This window comes from Myotis daubentonii, chromosome 5, assembly GCF_963259705.1.
Source record: "Myotis daubentonii chromosome 5, mMyoDau2.1, whole genome shotgun sequence".
In the NCBI taxonomy this organism is placed as follows: domain Eukaryota; kingdom Metazoa; phylum Chordata; class Mammalia; order Chiroptera; family Vespertilionidae; genus Myotis; species Myotis daubentonii.
In genome coordinates this window covers 36,435,586-36,456,444 of record NC_081844.1, presented here as the reverse complement: position 1 = coordinate 36,456,444, position 20,859 = coordinate 36,435,586, and the positions used below count along the sequence as shown (strand labels likewise).

At 43.2% G+C, this 20,859-nt stretch overlaps 1 long non-coding RNA gene across 1 annotated transcript; it reads left to right on the top strand.

Annotated features, from left to right (window-relative positions):
* Positions 1-7,241: 7,241 nt before the first annotated feature.
* LOC132234230 (uncharacterized) lies at positions 7,242-13,373 on the top strand. Its single transcript, XR_009452877.1, has 3 exons — positions 7,242-7,435; positions 8,978-9,118; positions 13,042-13,373. It is a non-coding gene; the product is annotated as an uncharacterized LOC132234230 (long non-coding RNA).
* Positions 13,374-20,859: the final 7,486 nt, after the last annotated feature.

The window sequence follows — 20,859 nt, the reverse complement described above, 5'->3', positions numbered from 1 at the left end:
TGTTTTGGACTTGGAGGGGTGGTATCAGCTGAATTCCAGCATCTACCCACATTTTGGTACCATAAGCTTTTGGGGAGGAGACATCAGGTCAACTGGAGGCAAAATGAAGTTAATCACCTTGACCAGGTTGTAATCTGCTTGAAGTCAGGGACACCATAATCTATGTCACCTTTTTCTCCAATATCACACAGAGGTTGACACACAGCATAAATGGATTGGTGATAATGTATTAAAAACCAAGAAGTACTGTAAGCCACCTAATGTAAAAAGCATCAATTCTGCAATCTATGACTCTCAAGGCACCTGTGGAAATGGGCAATACACTATACATCCAGGATTTAGATATATGATTCATATTTAATACTCAAGTTGGGAATTTAACAGCTGGCAAAACTCAGAGAATTCGAAAAGGAATATTAGGTATATTCCACGGCTGGGGTATGTTGACTGCAGTAAAATATTGTTTGGTCACAAGGTGGCGCTGTTGCCTTAGCGTCGGTACTCGCTTTAGCTGGGTCCTTAAGTGTCTCAACAGATGAGGCTAAATGACCCCCTACCTAGATTCTTTTCTGCTTGTTCGTTTGTTTACATAAAATTGGGGGGGGGGTGACATTGGTCAACATGAACATATAAGTTTCAGGGGTGGGTTTCTATGTTACAAGATCTGTACAGATTCACAGCCAGACTCTTCACCTTGGCTTCCTCTGAGACTCAATTTGATTTTATCAGAGGAGGAAGAGACGGAAACGAATTTTACAGCTCATTTCCTATTTCTGACAAGATTACTCAGCTAGCAAGTTAAGTATAGTCTGTCTGGGCTCCATTCTATCTCTGTCTCTATTCTATGGGGTCATTGGTAAGACATGGCCAAGGTCTTATTCCTTGTGCAAGAGAGAGACATGAGGGTTGCATATGGGTACAGGGGGGCTGGAGGGAGGTGTCCAGAGCTGAATTAAAAGGTGTTGTACGAGGCTCTGACCATGTTTTCAATAACAGAAAGCAGGAAAGGTTATCAAATACTATTTTATATACACAAAGTGGATTTGGAAGCACTGCTTTTATTTATTTTGTTGTTGTTGTTAATCCTCACCCGAGGATATTTTTCCATTCATTTTTAGAGAGAGTGGATGGGAGAGGGGAGAGACAGAGAGAGACACATGGATTGGCTGCCTCCAGCATGCACCCCAACCTGGGCCGGGGATCCAGCCTGCAACTGAGGTACAAAGTACATGCCCTTGACTGGAACCGAACCTGGGACCCTTCAGTCTGTGGGCCAATGCTCTACCCACTGAGCCAAATCAGCTAGGGTGGTTATCAAATACTTTTGCTCACCATTCAGAATCACTGAAATAGATAGTAACACTTAGCTACATCCAATTAAATGAAGTTGAAACTGCAATAAATGTAAAGTCTCAGACCTGGATCCAAAGAAATGAGTGGCCCCAATTCAGCTTAACACCCCCACCCACCGTCCTGTGAACACATTTGGTTTATATCTACTCTGCATCATGCTTTATTTAATCCTTGCAGCAGCCCCACCAAGAAGCTATGCTTAGCCCCATTTTATGGATGAGGCAAACGGAGGTTAATATCTTGGCTGAAATCACAGAGCTAGTGGGATTTGAACACATCTTCCCCTCTGAGAATGCTTTCTGTGTGGCCTGTGCAGCCGCTCCCACAAACATCAGGGAAGGAGGTGGGGCCGGTGGAAGGGGGATTCCCTGGAAGGCGGGTTCTTTGTGAGGACCCCTGAGGGGCCTACACAATAATATGCTCACGGCTAGAATTTCATCTCTAAGTTATTGTGACTCTGACGCACTACAACGTAGTGGCTAAAGAACACTGAATCTGGGCCCAGCTGCCTGGTTTGAGAGTCAGCGCTGTCACTCCCTGGACATAAAAAGTTGAAGTGATCTACTAAAGTTGATGTGCCTCAGATTCCTCATCTAGACAGTAGGGATAATAGTAGTGACTATTAGAGAGTTGTGAGAATTAAGTGAATTCAATCCAGGTAAAGCACCTTCTATTGCACTTACACATTGGGAAAACTGTATTTCTGCTATTTTTTAAAAAAAACTGCATTATTTGTTATTATAATTAGATGGGTTACAGTAATCAAATTCCTACTCAAAAATGAAATCAGAGAAAGCTTTAAATCAGCCAAACAATGTTTTATGTTGGTCTCTCTAGCTGTTGTTTTTGTTGTTTGGGAGGAGGGGTAGGGTTGTTTGGTTTGGTTTTTAACAAATCAAGGCTGCTCTATCCTATGAGCCAGTGGGCCTAGGCTTTTATGTGGCTTTAATGAAGAGAATCAATAGTTCCTTTGAAATACTTTCTATAATTCCCAAAAAAAGTGGAATATTCCTCCCAGGGCAACATAGATATCAAAAAACTAAAATAAAATAAAAGTCCCTCCCCACAGCAAGACTTTTCTATTCTAGAATGACTTTGAGTTCTCAAGAGCAACAGGCAGAACAAAGGCAGTTAAATCTTCTTACATCCCAGGAGATAAAGCCCTTAATTTTTTTTTTTTTTTTTACTTAATGTCATTGAACTGTATTCTTAAAAATTGTTAGCCTGGCCCTAACTGGTTTGGCTCAGTGGATAGAGCATTGGCCTGTGGACTGAAGGGTCCCAGATTCGATTCCGGTCAAGGGCATGTACCTTGGTTGCAGGCACATCCCCAGTAGGGAATGTGCAGGAGGCAGCTGATCAATGTTTCTCTCTCATCGATGTTTCTAACTCTCTATCCCTCTCCCTTCTTCTCTGTAAAAAATCAATAAAATATATATTTTTTTAAAAATTGTTAGCCTGGCCTGTGTGTCTCAGTGATTGAGCATCGACATATGAACTAGGCAGCCACAGTTCGATTCCCTAGCAGGGCACATGCCCATGTCTCGAGATCGATCCCTAGTGGGCCGTGTGTAGGAGGCAGCCAGTCAATGATTTTTTCTCATCGTTAATGTTTCTCTCTCTCTCTCTTCCTCTCCCTTCCTCTCTGAAATCAATACAAATTTTTTTTAATTGTTAAAGTGGTCAATTTATGTTATATATATTTTGCCACGGTGAAAAATATCTTTAAGGAAAAGTCACCTAAGAGAGTTCAGCAATGAAACTCAGTCGGTTGGGTGGGAAGCCAGTTTTCAAGGCAGAAGCTATGAACTACCCATCCTGCAATAAGCAAGTGCGCGTCTTAGATGGCTTGTGAACAATGACTTCAGGGCCAAACAGCAACATTAGCTTTTGGAAAAGTGATAGGTTACGGGTGACTTCAATTCAGATATAGATCCCCTCCCCAGCAGGAAGGTGGAGCAATCTCATGTGAGGGGCTGCCTTCCCATCCTGACATTTCTGACTCCTCCTAGACCAGCTGCCACCAGTTCGCTGACCCTCACGATCATCCACCTGCCCACGACTGTGGGGGAAGGTGGGAATGCTGGTATTCTCCTGGATGAGCCTGGTCTCCTGTTGAAGTCCCTTTGTGGAGTCTGCCCAAGATTCCACCACCTCAGCCATGGTTCAACTGCGTGTCAAAGGGCTGGGGGACTTCCAGGCAGGTGGTGTTAGAAATGACACAATTCTGGCTCCAGGGATGGCTCCAAGAGTCTCTTCTCCCCAAACATGCACGCAGTGCTAGACTGACCCATGGGAGTCCTATAGGTCAATTGTCTGGTAAGTCTTCTCAAACACAGAGCAGACCTCTAGTCCCTGAAAGACCAAGTCAAGGTGTTGAAACTTCTGTTCCTCTTTTGGGTGCCTGGTGGTTTGAAATTAACCTTACCTTCCCAGGGATTGGTTTCTTCATCAAAGAGTTTTATCTTATAAACAAATCTTAAAATGTAAAAATAGTGATGGTTGTCATTAAACTAAATGAGATGCTGCACGTGTAATTGCTTAGGGTAGCACCTGGTTCAGAATTGGTGCTCAGTAAATACTTGCTTCCCATCTCCCATTGAGTCCATATGTGGCTTAGAAAAGCAGATGACTTGCAAAGTCTTTAAGCTGGTTCTATATCCTGGACTTGGTTTGATCAAGGGGAACTATTAAAAAACTTATTTATAATTGTAAACTGTTCAGTAACAATTATGAAAAATTGCTTATATGGGAATGGCTCATTGATTACAAAAAACACTCAGGTCCGGCCTGCATGGCTCAGTGTTTGAGCGTCGACCTATGAACCAGGAAGTCATGGTTCAATTCCCAGTCAGAGCACATGCCCAGGATTCGGGCTCAGTCCCCAGTGTAGGGCATGCAGGAGGCAGCTGATCAACAATTCTCTCTCATCATTAATGTTTCTATCTCTCCCTCTCTAAAATCAATTAAGATATATATTTTTAAAAAACCACTCAGTTACAGTATAAAAGGTGTGAAACAGTTTGTGATCCCTGTTTTGAAACTCACTGTCAAGCTCATTGGAGTAACCTGATTGTGTTATTGCCCTTCTTTTGAGAGAGCCACATGCAAAGCTGTTTTTCCTTGAATGGGCCTTAGTCTACCCGTGGGAGACCTTCAAGCCTCCTGCTCTTACCTCTGATTATTCTATTGCTACAAAGCATCTATTCTCATGATTCCCAAGTCAACATCCCCTGTCTTTATTTTTTTTACATATAATTACATTTTATTTATTTATATTTTAAATTGTTCAATTACAGTTGACATTCAACATTTTTCTATATTTGTTTCTGGTGTACAGCACAGGGGTCAGTCAATCATATAGTTTATGACAGCCGTGGGCAAACTACGGCCCGCGGGCCAGATCCGGCCCGTTTGAAATGAATAAAACTAAAAAAAAAAAGACTGTACCCTTTTATGTAATGATGTTTACTTTGAATTTATATTAGTTCACACAAACACTCCATCCATGCTTTTGTTCCGGCCCTCCGGTCCAGTTTAAGAACCCATTGTGGCCCTCGAGTCAAAAAGTTTGCCCACCCCTGGTTTATGAAGTGATCCCCCCAATAATTCCAGCAGCACCCCCCCCCCCGGCACCATACACAGCCATCACGATATTATTGACTATATTCTCTGTGCTGTACCTTACATCCTGTGTCTATTCTGTAGCTTCTTAATGCGTTCAGCTGCTTTATCCAGCCCCTTCATCCCTCTCCCATCTGGCAGCCCTTAGTTTGTTCTTTGTAGCTAAGAGTCTGTCTTGATCAAAGCTGTGAGGTCCACTTGCAGTCTATGTGCTGGTTGCATGTGTCCTGTTTTCTCGCGCTATCCTATATAATAAAAGGTTAATATGCAAAGCGACTGAATGGCAGAACAACCGGTTGCTATGATGCACACTGACCATCGGGGGGCAGATGCTCAACTCAGGAGCTGCTCCCTGGTGGTCAGTGTGCTCCCACAGTGGGAGCGCCACTCAGCCAGAAGCCCTGAGCCGGGCTCACGGCTGGCAAGGGCAGCAGCGGTGGCAGGAGCCTCTCCCGTCTCCGAGGCAGTGCTAAGGATGTCCCGCGGCTGGCTTAGGCCCACTCCCTGCGTTGGACATCCCCTGAGGGCTCCTGGACTGCGAGAGGGCACAGACCAGGCTGAGGGACCTGCCCTCTAGTGTTCTATAAAATGATAAATTGCCTGATAATCTAAGCTTAAATTCTCCGAGTACCTTTGATTTCTTCATTTCCAGATGGTTGAACCCCTAGCATAGCTCTTTCTAAATAGAGCCTCAGGGCCAGGACTAGATCAGGCAGCCAGGTGCCTCAGGTGAGGCAAACTGGGAAATGAAAGCACAAACTTTTAGGTGGCACCCATGCTCAGGGTAGCACAAGTGCAGGGACTCCCTGAGATTGGGTGCCTCCTTAAATCTTGCATCCTAGGGACCTCCCTTGTCTCACACCTAGAGATTGAACGTTTGTGTCCCTTCAGAATTCATGTTGAAACTGAACCCCCATTGTGTTGGTATTAGGAGGTGGAGCTTTGGGAGGTGATTAGGTCATGAGGGTGGAACCCTCATGAATGAAATTAGTGCCCTTATAGGAGATCCCAGAGAGGTCCCTGGTCCCTTTGCCATATGAGCACACAGTGAGGTGAACCAGGAAGCAGGGTCTCACCAGACACAGAGTCTGCCTGCTTTGATCTCGGACTCCCCACCCTCCAGAACTGTGAGAAATAAATTTCTGTTTATTTCTCTCAGTCTGTGGTATTTTTGTTATATAGCAGCTGGAACAGACTAAGATACTCACCTTAGTCCCGCCCTGTTGACCCTTCCTTCCTATCCCTGCAGCCACAATCCCTGCTCCTGATCTGATCGTTGCAATGACTTTCTCGCTAGGCTCCCCGTTTCCACTGTCCTTTAAGACCAAAGTCAAGTGTACTGTTGCTTTCTTCCAGCATCATTCCCTTAGGAAGACTGCATTTGTGCCTCATTTGTGCTCTCAGAACACCATTAAGGCACTGGTCACCCAGCATTGTGGTTATTTCTTGACACGTCTGCCCTTCTCTTGAAGGCAAGAACTGTGACATCCATCTTAGCGTCCCCAAAGAATACACTGGCACAGTCATTCATGAAATAAGAGGTGGTGCAACCAGGTAGCTCTGGAGTTCAACTGCCTGGATTCAAACCCTGACTCTGCTCTGTACTCAGCCATGACTTTGCGCAAGTCACTTAACCTTTATCGCCCTTAAGTTCTCCACCTATAGAACAAGGCAACCCAAGTACCCACCTCATAGCACAGTCGGCAGGATGGGGTAAGGCTGTCATAAAGTTTGCCTCCATAAAGGACCATTCATAGTAAGTGTTTGCTGAACTAAACTGGCTCTTCCCTACACGTCAGTGTCCAACTACTCTTCCGAGGCTGTCCCTTTTGTCATATCACTCCCCTGATCAAAACTCTCCAGGATCTTGCTCAATTAGGGATGAAGCTCCAACTCCTTACCTTCAGTAGGTATTGATTTATCTCTATTTTAAAAACATGTTTGTTATTGTTTAAATGTTTCTTTAAGGACTATTTTTGTAAAGGCTTGTTTTGTAATTACTAGTTGGTCACAAGAAAATGGATCTGTCCAAATTAACCTTCAGAAGCAGTTCTGAGAAGCTACCTGTAACTCAGTGGCTCCCAGTCCTGGCTGCCTATTAAAAGCCGCTGGGGAGCCTTTTAAAGCATACCAAGGCCTGGCCCAACCCCAAGAAATTCCAGTCTAATTGGTCTTGGGTGTGGCTGGACTCTGGGATTTTTTTTTCCATTATTTTTTTTTCTGGGACTTTTTTTTAAAAGCTCCTCGGTGAGTCTAATGTGCAGCCAGTGTTGCGTGGCACCCCTTGTCGCCTCTGCTTTGTCACACCTGGTAGGACTTTCATGCCAACTCACCTGCAATCACACAGTTCTCAGAAGCTTGCTCCTTGGCTGGCTGTTCCTGTTCTTCACTTGCCTGGTATAGGCCCAAGTCACACCAGTTCCTGCCCTGAAGGATTTACAAAGAAGTACATTCTGATGTAAGTCAATAAGCCTTGTCTTCAAATCAGGCCACAAACACACCTTAATTCTCCTTCATAACTTCCTGGATCCTCGATCTGGTTTATGGTTTACTGATAACATCCTGGATGGAGAACCTGCTTCTGGCTTGCAGTGACCTACTCACCCCATGGCTGGGGCTGGAATCTCAAGTTCTCTGGGCTCCTCCCTGGCCCCAGCCTTTGCCTCCTGATTGCCACCTTGATAGGTGCTAGCCTCTGAGCGTTTACAGTCTTTACTTCCTTCCTGCTGTTGTAACCCAATCCTGGCCACTTACTTTTCTGGTAGAAAACTAGGTGACAAGCTGGGCCTTAAACAACAAGGGAGAAAAATGTCTGGAATGAGTTACTGCAGGGGAAGGGGAAGGAGAAGGGGCAGTTCTGCGGGTGCTACTCCTTCTTTATTCCCTCCTGCAGTTTTGCTTTTCTCCCCTTTATCACACGTGACCCACGGGGCCCACGTAGGAAATCAGAATTACTTTTTCAGTGAGAGCAAGAAGGAGATTTCAGAATCAAATCAACCCATGTTGGAAAGAAAGTAGGAAAGAAAGTTACAAGTGGCAAGGATTCCACATTTACACAGGTCCTTCGCATAATGTCTGTATCACTCACCTGGAAGGACCTTGCTCTTTAATTAAAGCCCCTGCAACAGACTTGAGATGTGTCATCTTCTCCCTCCTTGCCTTGGGCCGTGCAGGACTAAGCCGGAAGTCCCATTTTAATAAGCAATTGATCCCTCTGCACTTGTCAACCAAGGGCAACCTACTTCACAAATCTATCTAGTCTGACACCTCAAGGAGTTCTTTAACTCAAGACTTTAAAGGCAACTAAAAGATTCGTTGTCCTGATACACCAAGGTTGCGGGTTCAATATTGGGTCAGGACACATACAAGAAGTAACCAGTGAATGCATAAATAAGTGGAACAACAAACCAATGTTTCTCTCTCTCTCTCTCTCTCTCTCTCTCTCTCTCAAATCAATACATATATATTTAAAAAAAAAAAAAGAATGAGAATCCACACTATGGAGTGAGAACTGTGCACCATTTACTCTATAGTTAGCATAAACATCTATAATAATAAAAGCATAATATGCTAATTAGACCAGATGTCCTTCCATCTGACCTTCTGGATGAAGCCAGGGCTTTGAGGGATACCCTGATTCCGGGTGCCAGAGGGAAGCCGGTGCCAATAGCCGGGGGATGGAAGGCCTACTCTTGCACGAATTTTGTGCATTGAGCCTCTAGTAATCATATAAATGATAAATATAAGTAACATGGAGTAGTGTTTGATATTAATTTCTTCTCTAGACCTTGGTGAATGCTTAGACAAATCTCTTTGCAGAGTCTCCTACTTTGTCATGGTTTATTTCATCATCAGCTTCCCATCCTAGTCTATAATGAAAAAGTCATTTCCTGACATGACCGTTATTACTAATTCCAGAAAACTCACAGTCATGGCTGGCAATTGCTCAACCTTCAGACAATATTGTAGCATTTTAACTAATTATTTTTTTTTTAATCAGGCAAGTCCAGGGAGAGGTTCTGAAGGATAATTGCATCAATTGTCTGTCTCACCAAGTTTGAGAAGAAGAGAAGCTGAATGAAGACCAGCTTGAATTTTATGAAAAACATATCCCTAGTAGCTGAATGAAGTGATTTGTTCGGTAAAGGCTCAGCTGTACATTGGATGATATCTACCAGAATTCTGTTTTAGCCTTTTCATCTTAACAGTGGCTAACCCAGAAATCTAGCCACACCTTAAAGCTGCTCCTTTTTTATTACAGCACAGTAAAGTTTGTTTCTTTATTTTCATAAGGTTGTTTTTTGTTATTAAAATACGTAATTCAAAATAAAAAGTAGCCCTTGCCGAAACCGGTTTGGCTCAGTGGATAGAGCGTCAGCCTGCGGACTGAAGGGTCCCAGGTTCGATTCCAGACAGGGGCATGTACCTTGGTTGTGGGCACATCCCCAGTTGGGGGTGTGCAGGAGGCAGCTGATTAATGTTTCTCTCTCATCGATGTTTCTAACTCTCTATCTCCCTTCCTCTCTGTAAAAAATCAATAGAATATATTTTAAAAAATAAAATTAAAAGTAAAAAACAACAAAAAAATACCAGGCTGGGTGGCTGAGTGGTTGAGCATCGACCTATGAACCAGGAAGTCATGGTTCAATTCTGGTCAGGGCACATGCCCGGGTTGTGGGTTTGATCCCTAGTATGGAGCATGTAGGAGGCAGCCAATCAATCTCTCTCTCCCTCTCCTTTCCTTTCTGAAATCAATACAAATATATAGGTATATATTTTTAAATTTAAAACAAAAACAAAAAGCCAAATGAAATAATACAAAAAAGAAAAAGATACATCATTCAGAAAATTAATTAACTAAATGTTACAAAAGCAAAAAAAGCCATGAAAAGATTATTGATTACAGAAAATTAGGAAAATATGAAAAGTGTAATAAAAAATGAAAATTAGCCATAATCCTCCCACTGAAATGTAACATTTTTGAGGTATTTCTAGTTTTTCTTTTACTGTATATTTATGGGTGTGTCCTAATAAATGCATATTTTAGATTAAAATGGGATCCTGCTACAAACTGCTTTTTGTTAGTTATTGTTAGGATGTATTTTTTTCCATGCCATTAAATATTCTTCCAAAACATAAACTTTAATTATTGTATTTAATAACTCCATCCTAATGTAAAAAAACATATCACAATATCACAGTTTAACTATTTCCCTATTGTTGAAAGTTTAAACTATTTTCAATCTTTGAATAGAAAAATAAAGAAAACAACCCAACTGACTATTCATAATCATAAATGTTTATGACTCCTCTAGTCATTTCCTTAAGATAAATTCCTTGGACATGGAATGATTGGTTCAAAAGTAGAAACATGTTTAAAAATCTTGAAATTCACCACTTAGCTGCTCCCTAGAAGAGTTGTACCAACATGTGTATACTTTCTACTAGAAATATCTAAAGTGCTGTTTCCACAGGGACTGTCCCCCTGTGGTTTTAGCACTGAACGTTTCACAATTCCAGGAAACCCCTTCACAAGACACAAGAAGTCCTTCTTTTCTTTTCTTTTTAAATATATTTTTATTGATTTCAGAGAAGACGTGAGAGGGAGAGAGAGATAGAAACATCAATGTTGAGAGAGAATCATTGATCAGCTACCTCCTGAACACCCCACACTGGGGATTGAGCCCACAACCTAGGCATGTGCCCTGACAGGGAATCGAACCGTGACTTACTGGTTCATAATTCAATGCTCAATTACTGAGCCACACCAGCTGGACAAAAAGTTCTTTTCAGCAGAGGAGGTGTGAAAGATTAAGGGAAAAGTACAAACTCATAGGGCAGCCAAAACACAGGGCTAAAAGCAACACTGTTTTCAGTGTTGAAGGGAGACCTCATAGACGCTCCACCTCCCGTGGTCACTGACTGCTGCTGCTGGCCACCGTGACTGTCAGTTCTCAGTGACTGCTCATCCCCTGTTACATCATTAGACATCATCCGACTTCACTGTGCAACTCAGGTGCCTTGTAATCATGAGCTTGAAAGTCTGCCTTTCACTCTGCCTGTGGATTAACTGCTGTGCTCTGTTTGTGTTGAGAATTTGTTGGTATTGAGTGCTAGTTTAATTTAATTTTTTTTTCTTTAAATATATTTTATTGATTTTTTATAGAGAGGAAGGGAGAGAGATAGAGAGTTAGAAACATCGATGAGAGAGAAACATCCATTAGCTGCCTCCTGCACATCTCCCACTGGGGATGTGCCCGCAACCCAGGTGCATGCCCTTGACCGGAATCGAACCTGGGACCCTTGAGTCCGCAGGCCGATGCTCTATCCACCGAGCCAAACCGGTTTCTGCTAATTTAATTTTTAACATCGTGAATATTGTGCTCATGTTTCTAAGATTTAAGATGACAATACCAACACTAGTATGACCCAGACGCCACTTGACCATCATTTTACTGACAGACAGAGGACGAAGGTACCTGATTAAGGAGATAAGAAACTAAAACACAGCATACTACACAAGAGCAGAAAATAATTTTGGGCCCTAGCCGGTTTGGCTCAGTGGATAGAGCGTTGGCCTACAAACTGAAGGGTTCCGGGTTAGATTCCGGGCAAAGGCACATGCCCAGATTGTGGGCTCAATACCCAATAGGGAGTGTGCAGGAGGCAGCTGATCAATGATTCCCTCTCATCACTGATGTTCTCTCTCTCCTTCTCCCTTCCTCTCTGAAATCAATAAAAATATATTTTTTTAAAAAAAAAAGAAAGAGGAGAATTATTTGGGGTCAGGCATGGTGGGGAAGGGGATGTGAAAATACACATGGAGACTGACTCTAAAATGTCCGGGATGAGAAAGGCAAATCCTTCTGAATCAATCAAAATATATTTTGTTTCTCCAAGACAGCAATGCTTCATGGAAAGGAATGGCCACTGAATTAGTGTGAGTGTACTCCGCAATGGATCACAAATTCTTATATCGTTCCCTTGATTGCATTTCCTGATTCAGAGGTTAAAACCTCAGTGTCCTGTGGGAGAACAAAAGAGGAAATTTTGACAACAAATGTATTGGCCTCTTACCATGTAGAGCTGATTCTGGCAAAGATTAACCAACCACTCTGCTTTATACAGTGTACCAAGTGATGGGTTAAGTCACAGCAGCGATAGTAATAACGAAGGGGATCAGGCCGTAACCAGTTTGGCTCAGTGGTAGAGCGTCAGCCTGCATACTGAAGGGTCCTGGGTTCAATTCTGAGCAAGGGCACGTATCTCGGTGGCAGGCTCAATTCCCAGTGGGGAGTGTATACTTGAGAAATCTTTGTTTTCTGAGCTAGCTGTTCCCATGTTTTCCTTAAAGAAGCAGTTTGGGGCAGGATTAAGAGTAAGGCTCTGGTGTTACAGGGACCCGTTTGAGTCCTAGCCCCCACCCCTGTAGACCTTGAAAAAGTTTCTCCGTCCTTTGACTATTACTGATGACTTCTTTCTTTGCTTGAGATCAGCTAAATACTCACTTTCGTTTTTCTCTTGTTTTTCAAGTCTTTACATGTAAGCCTTTCGCTTGTCTGGAATGTAGGTTGGCAAATGATGGCTACTTCGGTCTACACTTCTAAGGAGGTTTTGCTTCCCTCCCAGAGTCGATGCAAAGGAGGGAGCCTGGTGCAGCTGTCCCCACTCTGTGCCGGGTCTGGTTCAGCTGCCTCTGAGTCATGCTGTGGCATCGGGAGGGCTTCATAGCTTCTGCCTTTCTAGTGGGTAGATCAGCTTCCAGATTGGGTCCCAGCTGAAAACAAGTCTCCCTCGGTGGCATAGAAAAATGAACTCTAAGACAACTTCCTATTACAGAGCCCCTGGGCTGCAGCTGTCTTGGGTTTCTCTTTAACCGCTTCGTGCCCAGTGCCTAGAAGATGAAACCCACACGTGGCATCCTTGGCAGCCTCGGTTGTTTGCTCTGCCCTTCTCTTCCCTCCAATATCAGGATTTGGGTGCCCCACCCTCATGTTTCCTGCCTAGGTGTCACCTTCTAGATCTGAATCGAGATGACTCAGAATAGTCCTTTTCTCTCCCCAGCCAGGCTCAGGCCCCACCCAACTGCAGCTTCAATCTGTGACAGTTTCCCTGGGAAAACAGGATCTTAATTACCTGCCTGGTATCAAAGGAGGAATTCCATGGATGTTTTTTCCACTGTAACAGCAGTTGGCTCCTCTGGATTCACAGGTTCTGCCTCCAGGGGATTCAACCAACCTTGGATAGAAAGTCAGTTGAATCTGCATATTTGGAGGCTGTGGATCGGAGGGCCAACTGAGGAACTTGAACATTCTCTGATTTTGGTATCGATGGGGGATCCTGGGACCAATGCCCCTTGGATACTAAGGGATGACAGTAATTATCTTCAAATAAATTCTAACCTTCTGGAAATGCAGTTTGTCATACTCACTTTTTCAGTCCTTCTCAGATGCGTACCTTGCAATGAGTATATATACAATCAAAAACTAGTTAGATTTAACTATATTTGGAGAAAAAGTACCAAGAATGAGTAAAGGAAGAAGAGTGTCGTTCACAGCAGGGATTCCTCCCTAGGTATAATTCTGGGTATTTCTTTTTTTCCAGTGGTAACTTCATCCAATATTTCTCGGAGAGCCCTCTTAGTGAGAAAAGTCAGTTGCTTCTTCTCAGGCTCAGAGCCCTAGGCAAAAGTTTACCTCCCGTTTACTCCACGCTTTCTCCTGTGGTTTCAAAAAAAATCCCTTTAAATTCTGAGTCAGATTTGTTGATGAGCTGTGAAAACCTCTGAGTTTAAGGGAGCTGCAACCTTAGATCTGACTAATCTAATCCCCAAGCAGTCAATGCATTTGTACCACAGCCTATGAATATTTTATGGACGTTTGTGTGCTCACTAATGGGCCTGAACTGTACATACCGCCTTGAATAACACCAAAAGGGGACCCTCTCTGACCTCTGTCCCTAAATGATTTATGGACATGAACTAGGCCTTTCAGAGATTTATCACTGATGTTCTTCAGTGATACTTTTCAACAAAAGGGAAAGTCAATCTATGTTCCTACTGACAGTGAACACCTTGGGGGAGTTTAGTGTGAAATCTGTGTGTCTGGGGAGGGCTTTTAGTCTCAGATCTTCAAAGATTAGGATGGACTTACATTTCCTAAAGAAGGGCAAAGTGATGTTCTATTCCACGACCCAGGCTTACTTTTTTCCTGGAAATTTTTGTCACTCTAGGTCAGTGGTCGGCAAACTCATTAGTCAACAGAGCCAAATATCAACAGTACAACGATTGAAATTTCTTTAGAGAGCCAAATTTTTTAAACTTAAACTATATAGGTAGGTACATTGTTATTAACTTAATTAGGGTACTCCTAAGCTGGCCTTTGCTAAAAAACGTCCTCAGTCTGATTGAGGTATGTTCGCTGAGGTCGACCCCTTCCAACTCTCCCATCCACACTCGTCTTGTATACTTGTTTCGTCTATCTCCTTTCCGAAAACCGACTTCTGCGTATGGGCCATGAAGTTTCATTCGCAGTGTACATGCGCACCCACACGTGGTATTTTGTGGAAGAGCCACACTCAAGGGGCCAAAGAGCCGCATGTGGCTCGCGAGCCGCGATTTGCCAACCACTGCTCTAGGTTATCAGTCAAAATAATTAACTTAAGGGCATCTCTCCTCTCCTGGCTCTTCTACCTCTGTGTCTTTTAAATTGGAACAACTGAGCCCTGGCCAGTAGCTCAGTTGGTTAGCGTGTCGTCCCAATACACCAAGGTGGCAGGTTTGATCCCTGGTCAGGACACATACAAGAATCAACCATTGAATGCATAAATAAAGTGGAACAACAAATTGATCTCTCTCTCTCTCTCTCTTCCTCTTCCTCTAAAAATCAATTTAAAAAATAAATATATTGGAACAACTCAGTCATCTAGCATAGATCGATTGTGTCAGCTGGGTGCTTGTCACTGTGAGCAAAACCAAAGATGAGAAGACATTATCCTGCCACTGAGTCCTCCATCTAATTAGAGAAGACAGGACCTACATACATTATTTACGTCGGCTTGTAACCGGATGCTAATATGGTACAGTGCTAGGAAAGTTTCCAGAGGGGAAACAGTAATGTGTGTAGGGTTAGTGAAGGACGACTTTATGGAGAAAATGGGGTTTGAATGGTTAGACTTTAACTGGCAGAGGGAGGGCATCCTAAGGAAGGTAGCAACTTGAATGAAAGTAGCCAAAGCAAAAGTATGGGATATGGGAGACTGTAGGAACTAGGGAGAGAGCAGAAAAGCGGTGCTGGGGAAGAAGGGAACGCCACCTCCCATAATAAGGTAACCCGCAGGGCTGTTGGGTCAGCATGAGGAGAGGACTCTTCTGCAGCAGAGCCCAGTAACCTCAAATCTATACTTCTGATTTGACTCTTGGGGTCTTTCCCCAGCCTCCACTGCCTTCACCACATTGGCCTCAAAGGTAGACTTCTTCCCTTTTAGAGCTCGGTGCAAAAGTCCCTTCCTCGGCTTCCCCTTAGCACAGGTCAAATAAACATACAGAGAACACAAAGGAAGCTGACACATATAAATAATCGAGTTTACGAGGTTCACCTTGCTCTCTGGGGCTCCTAATTCCTGTCTCATTCCCAATCAGACCCCAGGGAAAGAGGGCCTTACCTGGGTCCACCCTCCCTAGCACATTTCAGGGGACATCTTTAGCCTCCAACACCCAAGAAGACTCTTCTAAATATTCAAATTTCTTAAAAAAGTCAAAGCCAACTCCATGCAGCCTCCTAAGCTCACAAGGTTGTGGCTTTGTCCTTTCAGGAGAAACCTAACTCTATGACCCCAGAGTGAGTCCCATATACAGGATGGATGGACACTTTCTGCCCAGAGGTATCTTTTGGGGAGGGGTCATGCAGAGGCTTTGAAAGCAAGGACTTGGGAAGGCTTAGAGTAGGATGATGGCAATGGGGGTGGAACAAACAGGTACAAGAGATATGGCTTTTAACTTCAAGGAGCCCCATATGAGCTTTTTGCAACTTATGCGCCTGCAGCTATTGTTTGATGCAGACCAGTGTTTCTTTCCTTTACCTCCTTTCTTTTCTTTTCTTTTTAAAATATATTTTATTGACTTTTTACAGAGAGGAAGGAAGAGGGATAGAGAGTTAGAAACATCGATGAGAGAGAAACATCGATCAGCTGCCTCCTGGGGAAGTGCCCAAAACCAAGGTACATGCCCTTTACTGGAATGGAACCTGGGACCTTTCAGTCTGCAGGCCGACACTCTATCCACTGAGCCAAACCAGTCAGGGCTGTCTTCTTTCTTTTGATTCTACTTTCTACTTCTTAGCTGCCCACTCCATCTATTGGCTCCTTTTTCCCTCCGAGCTCTGGAATGGGGTGGAATATCCCTAGCTTTGCCTTCTGTGTGATCTCCCAAGCAAGGCATACTGAACCTCCTCTTTTCTAGGGCATTGTCTTTAAAGGGGATTCCCATACTGTTCTGACAAACAAACAAAGAGGCAGCAAAACAACTTGAAAAAGTTACAAAATTCCCAGAAATCTAACCCAACTTCTTAGTCTGTACGGACCATCTTAACATCTTTTTTATCTTTGTATCCCAAGCACTAAACACCATAGTACCAAGCCCATGGCAGGGAAGTTTGTTGACTAAGATAATAAATGAATTAAAACAAGGAGAACAGAGTGATGTCATAAGAAGCAAGGGAATCAAAAGCTTCAAGAAGGGGATGGTCAATAACACCATATATTACAGAGAAATCAAGTGAAATGGGACTGAAGGCACCCACTGGGTTTGCAATTAGAAGGTCAGTGATATACTTTGCTACTACAGTTTTATTGGTGGAGTGAGGGCAGGTGAACGCATGATTGAACTAATAGTTAGTTGAGTAATGACAGGTGAGGAAAAGAAAACAGTGAGTGTGGATTATTATTTGGGGGAGCATAGCTATGGAGGAGGTAGCTAGAAGTAGACTAGGCGTTGAGGGAAAGTTGTGCTTGTGTTTTTCCAGTTTTACTTCTGTTCTTGTTTTACCATGGGAGATTCTCAGCTGAGGGAAAGGGGCTAATGGAGAAGGAAAGGTTGAGAAGTTGGTGCTGAATACAGTCATAGGTAAAAGTGTGGGCACAGGGCGTTTAGGGAATTTTCCTGAGAGCCCTGATCTTTGCAGTGCTGTAGGGGCAGCGTGATTTGGGAGTGGCCATGTTGGACTGGGGTTTGAAAAGAGTGGTAAAGGCCCCCTGGTTGGGGGGGACTGAGCAGGAAAGAGGATTTCAAGTGCTACCAAAGGCCACTGAGATCAGACACCACAGATACGTGAGGGCACCAATGGGCCCGGATGTGTGACTTCCTCCAGCTGGGTTCCTGGCCAATATGGGAGCATGAGAGGAGGGAAATGACCTAAGTTTAGGAATTTACAGGGCATGAGTGATGTTGACAACACAGTCAAAAGAGAGGTTTGGGTTAGAGTTGTAAGGAAATAAATCCATCGATGAACTTGAGAGCGAGGAAAGGGGTAAGTTGAGGAACTGGAGGCTTGGTACTTGGGCAAAGGAGAATGAGTCAGGTTGGCTGAGGTTGAGGCTGTGGAGGAGAATTACCGAATTTCATAGGCGGCACAGCCTGAGATCATGGCAGGGTGCAGGTGAGGCCCTGCCAGTTGCTGGTTGATGAGGAGTATCAGTAAAGCACGCAGAGTACCAGATACTATGGGAAGAGGCAGGTTCAGGTAGTAGTACCAGTAATGGCTGACAGTCCAGGGAAGGCACACAGGGGGACCCAGGATTTGCATTCAGGAACCTCTAGCTCAGGCCAGTGTGCAAGATAACTTGCCTCATTGATTCTCAGTTGCCCATTTGCCAAAGGCCATAACAATAGCGCCAACCTCATGGGATTGCTGTGAAAATTAAATGAGATCATATATATGGGGGCACAATGCCTGGCACATCATAAGCACTTGATAAATAACAGCTATAGGCCACTGCTATTACGGAGGCCGAGGCTTCCACTAGGAATTCACACGGTAGGACAGGTAATACTAACATACAAATGCACAAGAGGACACATAGGTATGGCCTTCTTTGTGGAAACAGCATCCATTTTTTGAACCAAACACACTAGTGTTTGCAACCCAACCCTGTGGTTTACTTGAGGCAAGTCATTTAATCTGTCTGAGGTTAATCATGATGCTGTGTTGTTAATATCTTCATTCCCCAAAATGCCTGCCTACTAAGTCCCAGGCATTGTACCAGATGTCGGAGATAAAGAGATTTGATAAAGACACTCTCCTTGTGCTCAGAGTATAGCTGGGGAGACAGGAAGAGACAATTATAATTGGGAAAACCAAGAGCTTTGCCAAAGCTAAGTCTGAGGCAAGCAGGCAAGTGCTGATTTATGCTGGCGAGATCTTTGGCCTTGATGAAGTGATTGGCGCATTCCCTCCTTTATAGAAAAGCAAAAGGTAGAATCTAGTTCCCTCTTTTTAAAAATAATGGCATTTTAGAAACTATTTTGGAAAGTAGAATGGTGAAAAGCAGATCTTTTTGAATTCCTGTGGGTTGAGTAAACTGCACGTACACGCTTTCCATCTCGAAAGATTGTGGAGTGGGATCAGATCACAGGAGCCCCGCAGTGGCACTTCAGTAAGGTGCTCAGTTCCTCAGTTTCCCCATCTGCAATATAGGGATAATAATAGTAACCACTTCATAGAGCTAGTGTGAAGATTAAGTGAGTAAATTCATGTAAAATGCTCAGGACAGTATCTGGCACACAGTGAGTGCTAGCTATCATGCTATGTTAGCTACCATGATTCTGTCAATGATGATCTTTTTTAAAAAATATATTTTATTGATTTTTTTACAGAGAGAAAGGGAGAGGGATAGAGAGTTAGAAACATCAATGAGAGAGAAACATCGATCAGCTGCCACCTGCACACCCCACACTGGGGATGTGCCCGCAACCAAGGTACATGCCCTTGACCAGAATCAAACCTGGGACCCTTCAGTCTGCAGGCCGATGCTCTATCCACTGAGCCAAACCGGTTAGGGCTGTCAATGATGATCTTATTAAAAAAACAAAAGGCAAAATATCTTCCTTAGCCTGGGCAGGAACTATCAGAAACGGATAAAGGGTGGACCAAAGCAACAAAAAATAAACTAGAAATCAGTTTTAGAAAATGTAGATTTGCCAAACGTCAGGACAAAAACCAAAAACCAAAAGACTTCTGATCAACACAGCTAAAATCAACATTAAACAGACTTCAATGTCTTGAATCTATTGACCTAGTTACTAGTATCTACATCATAAATATGAGCTGCTATCTGAAGTACCTGCTTTTTATAAGAACAAAGATCCAAGGGGGTGGCTTATTTACTGGTTCTTTTTCTCTTCTCTCTCTAATAGTCGAAAAGAGAGAAACCAACTGTGAGTGGGCAGCGTTCCAGTTACCTGGTGTGAAAGCCCCCACACTCCCGGGCTACAGGTTGTAACTGGCATCTCAGCCCTTTCTCTCTCAGGATTCTCTCAGAATCTTGTCTCCTCACCTTTATTGCAGGAGTCAAAAGAGAGAGATCAGTGTGAATAGAAGTCAAAGGGGAGAATAGCCCACAGGGGGTTTTCTCTACAGTCCCTTGGGGAGCTACTATCATTTTCTTCCAATCAGATGTTTCCAGGAGCGTTCAGCTGGTTTTGGAACTTTAGAGAAAGTCCTCACCTCTTCCCTATTATATGTCCCCTCCTTCAACTCCTTAGGGGCTTTCTCCTCTCTGAAATTTGAGCTTAAATTTAAATACAAAGTTCCCACAGAAGCTGTGTAGCTTCTCTTTTTCTGCCTGCCTTGCTTCTGTTTAAAAGCTAGATTCAAGCTATCACCAGAACAAGTCTTTAAGAAGAGAGAGAAAGTAAAGAATGGATGCCCAGGAACCATGAGAAGAGTTTTCCCCCCAATGCTTATAAATAAGAGCAAAAGGGCAGTAGAGATCATCAAGCAAACAATTCCAATATAAAAGCTTATTTCTTTTTTGAAAAATGATAGTGATAGTAGATATCAATTGTTGTGTGCATTAAGTGTTTAAAGATTCTCCTTGGTAAAATGAAAAAGCAATTCTTGGTTGGTTCTCATTTTATTTGTTTGGGCTGTGAAAATCAGAAAGAAAGAGAGAGAGAGAGAGAGAGAGAGAGAGAGAGAGAGAGAGAGAGAGAGAGAGAGAGAGAAAGAGAGAGAGAAAGGAAGGGAGAGAGAGAAAGAAAGAAGAAAGAAAGAAAGAAAGAAAGAAAGAAAGAAAGAAAGAAAGAAAGAAAAAAGAAAGGGGAAGGAACTCTGTACTCTTTAAGCACTGGCTGATCCATATGCCAAGGTTGTGGGTTCAATCCCGGATCCGGCACATACAAGAATCAAACAATGAATGCATAAATAAGTGGAACCAGTCAATGTGTTCTCTCTCTCTCTCTCTCTCTCTCTCTCTCTCTCTCTCTCTCTCTCATCAAATACATATAAAATCTGTGCCCTTTAAACACTAATTCTTCATTCCTCTATGCCCAGCCCCTGGCAACCACCGTTCTACTTTCTGTCTCTGAATTTCATTACTCCAGGTACCTTATATAAAGTGGAATCATACAGTGCTTGTTTTTATGTGCTTGACTTATTTCATTTAGTATTATGTTTTCAAGGTTTATCCATGTTGTGGCATGTGTCAGAATTACATTCCTCTTAAAGGTGTTTTTAACCTTTTTGACAACTCTGCTTGTATTGAAGCTCTTTCAACAGTGAGGTGGTTGGTTAAAGGGCAAATCTTACCAGCTTTCTGTATTTATTCATCTGTAAAATGGTTCTGAGTTCTGTGCTGTCATGTAAACATATCCAACCAGGTGTCATA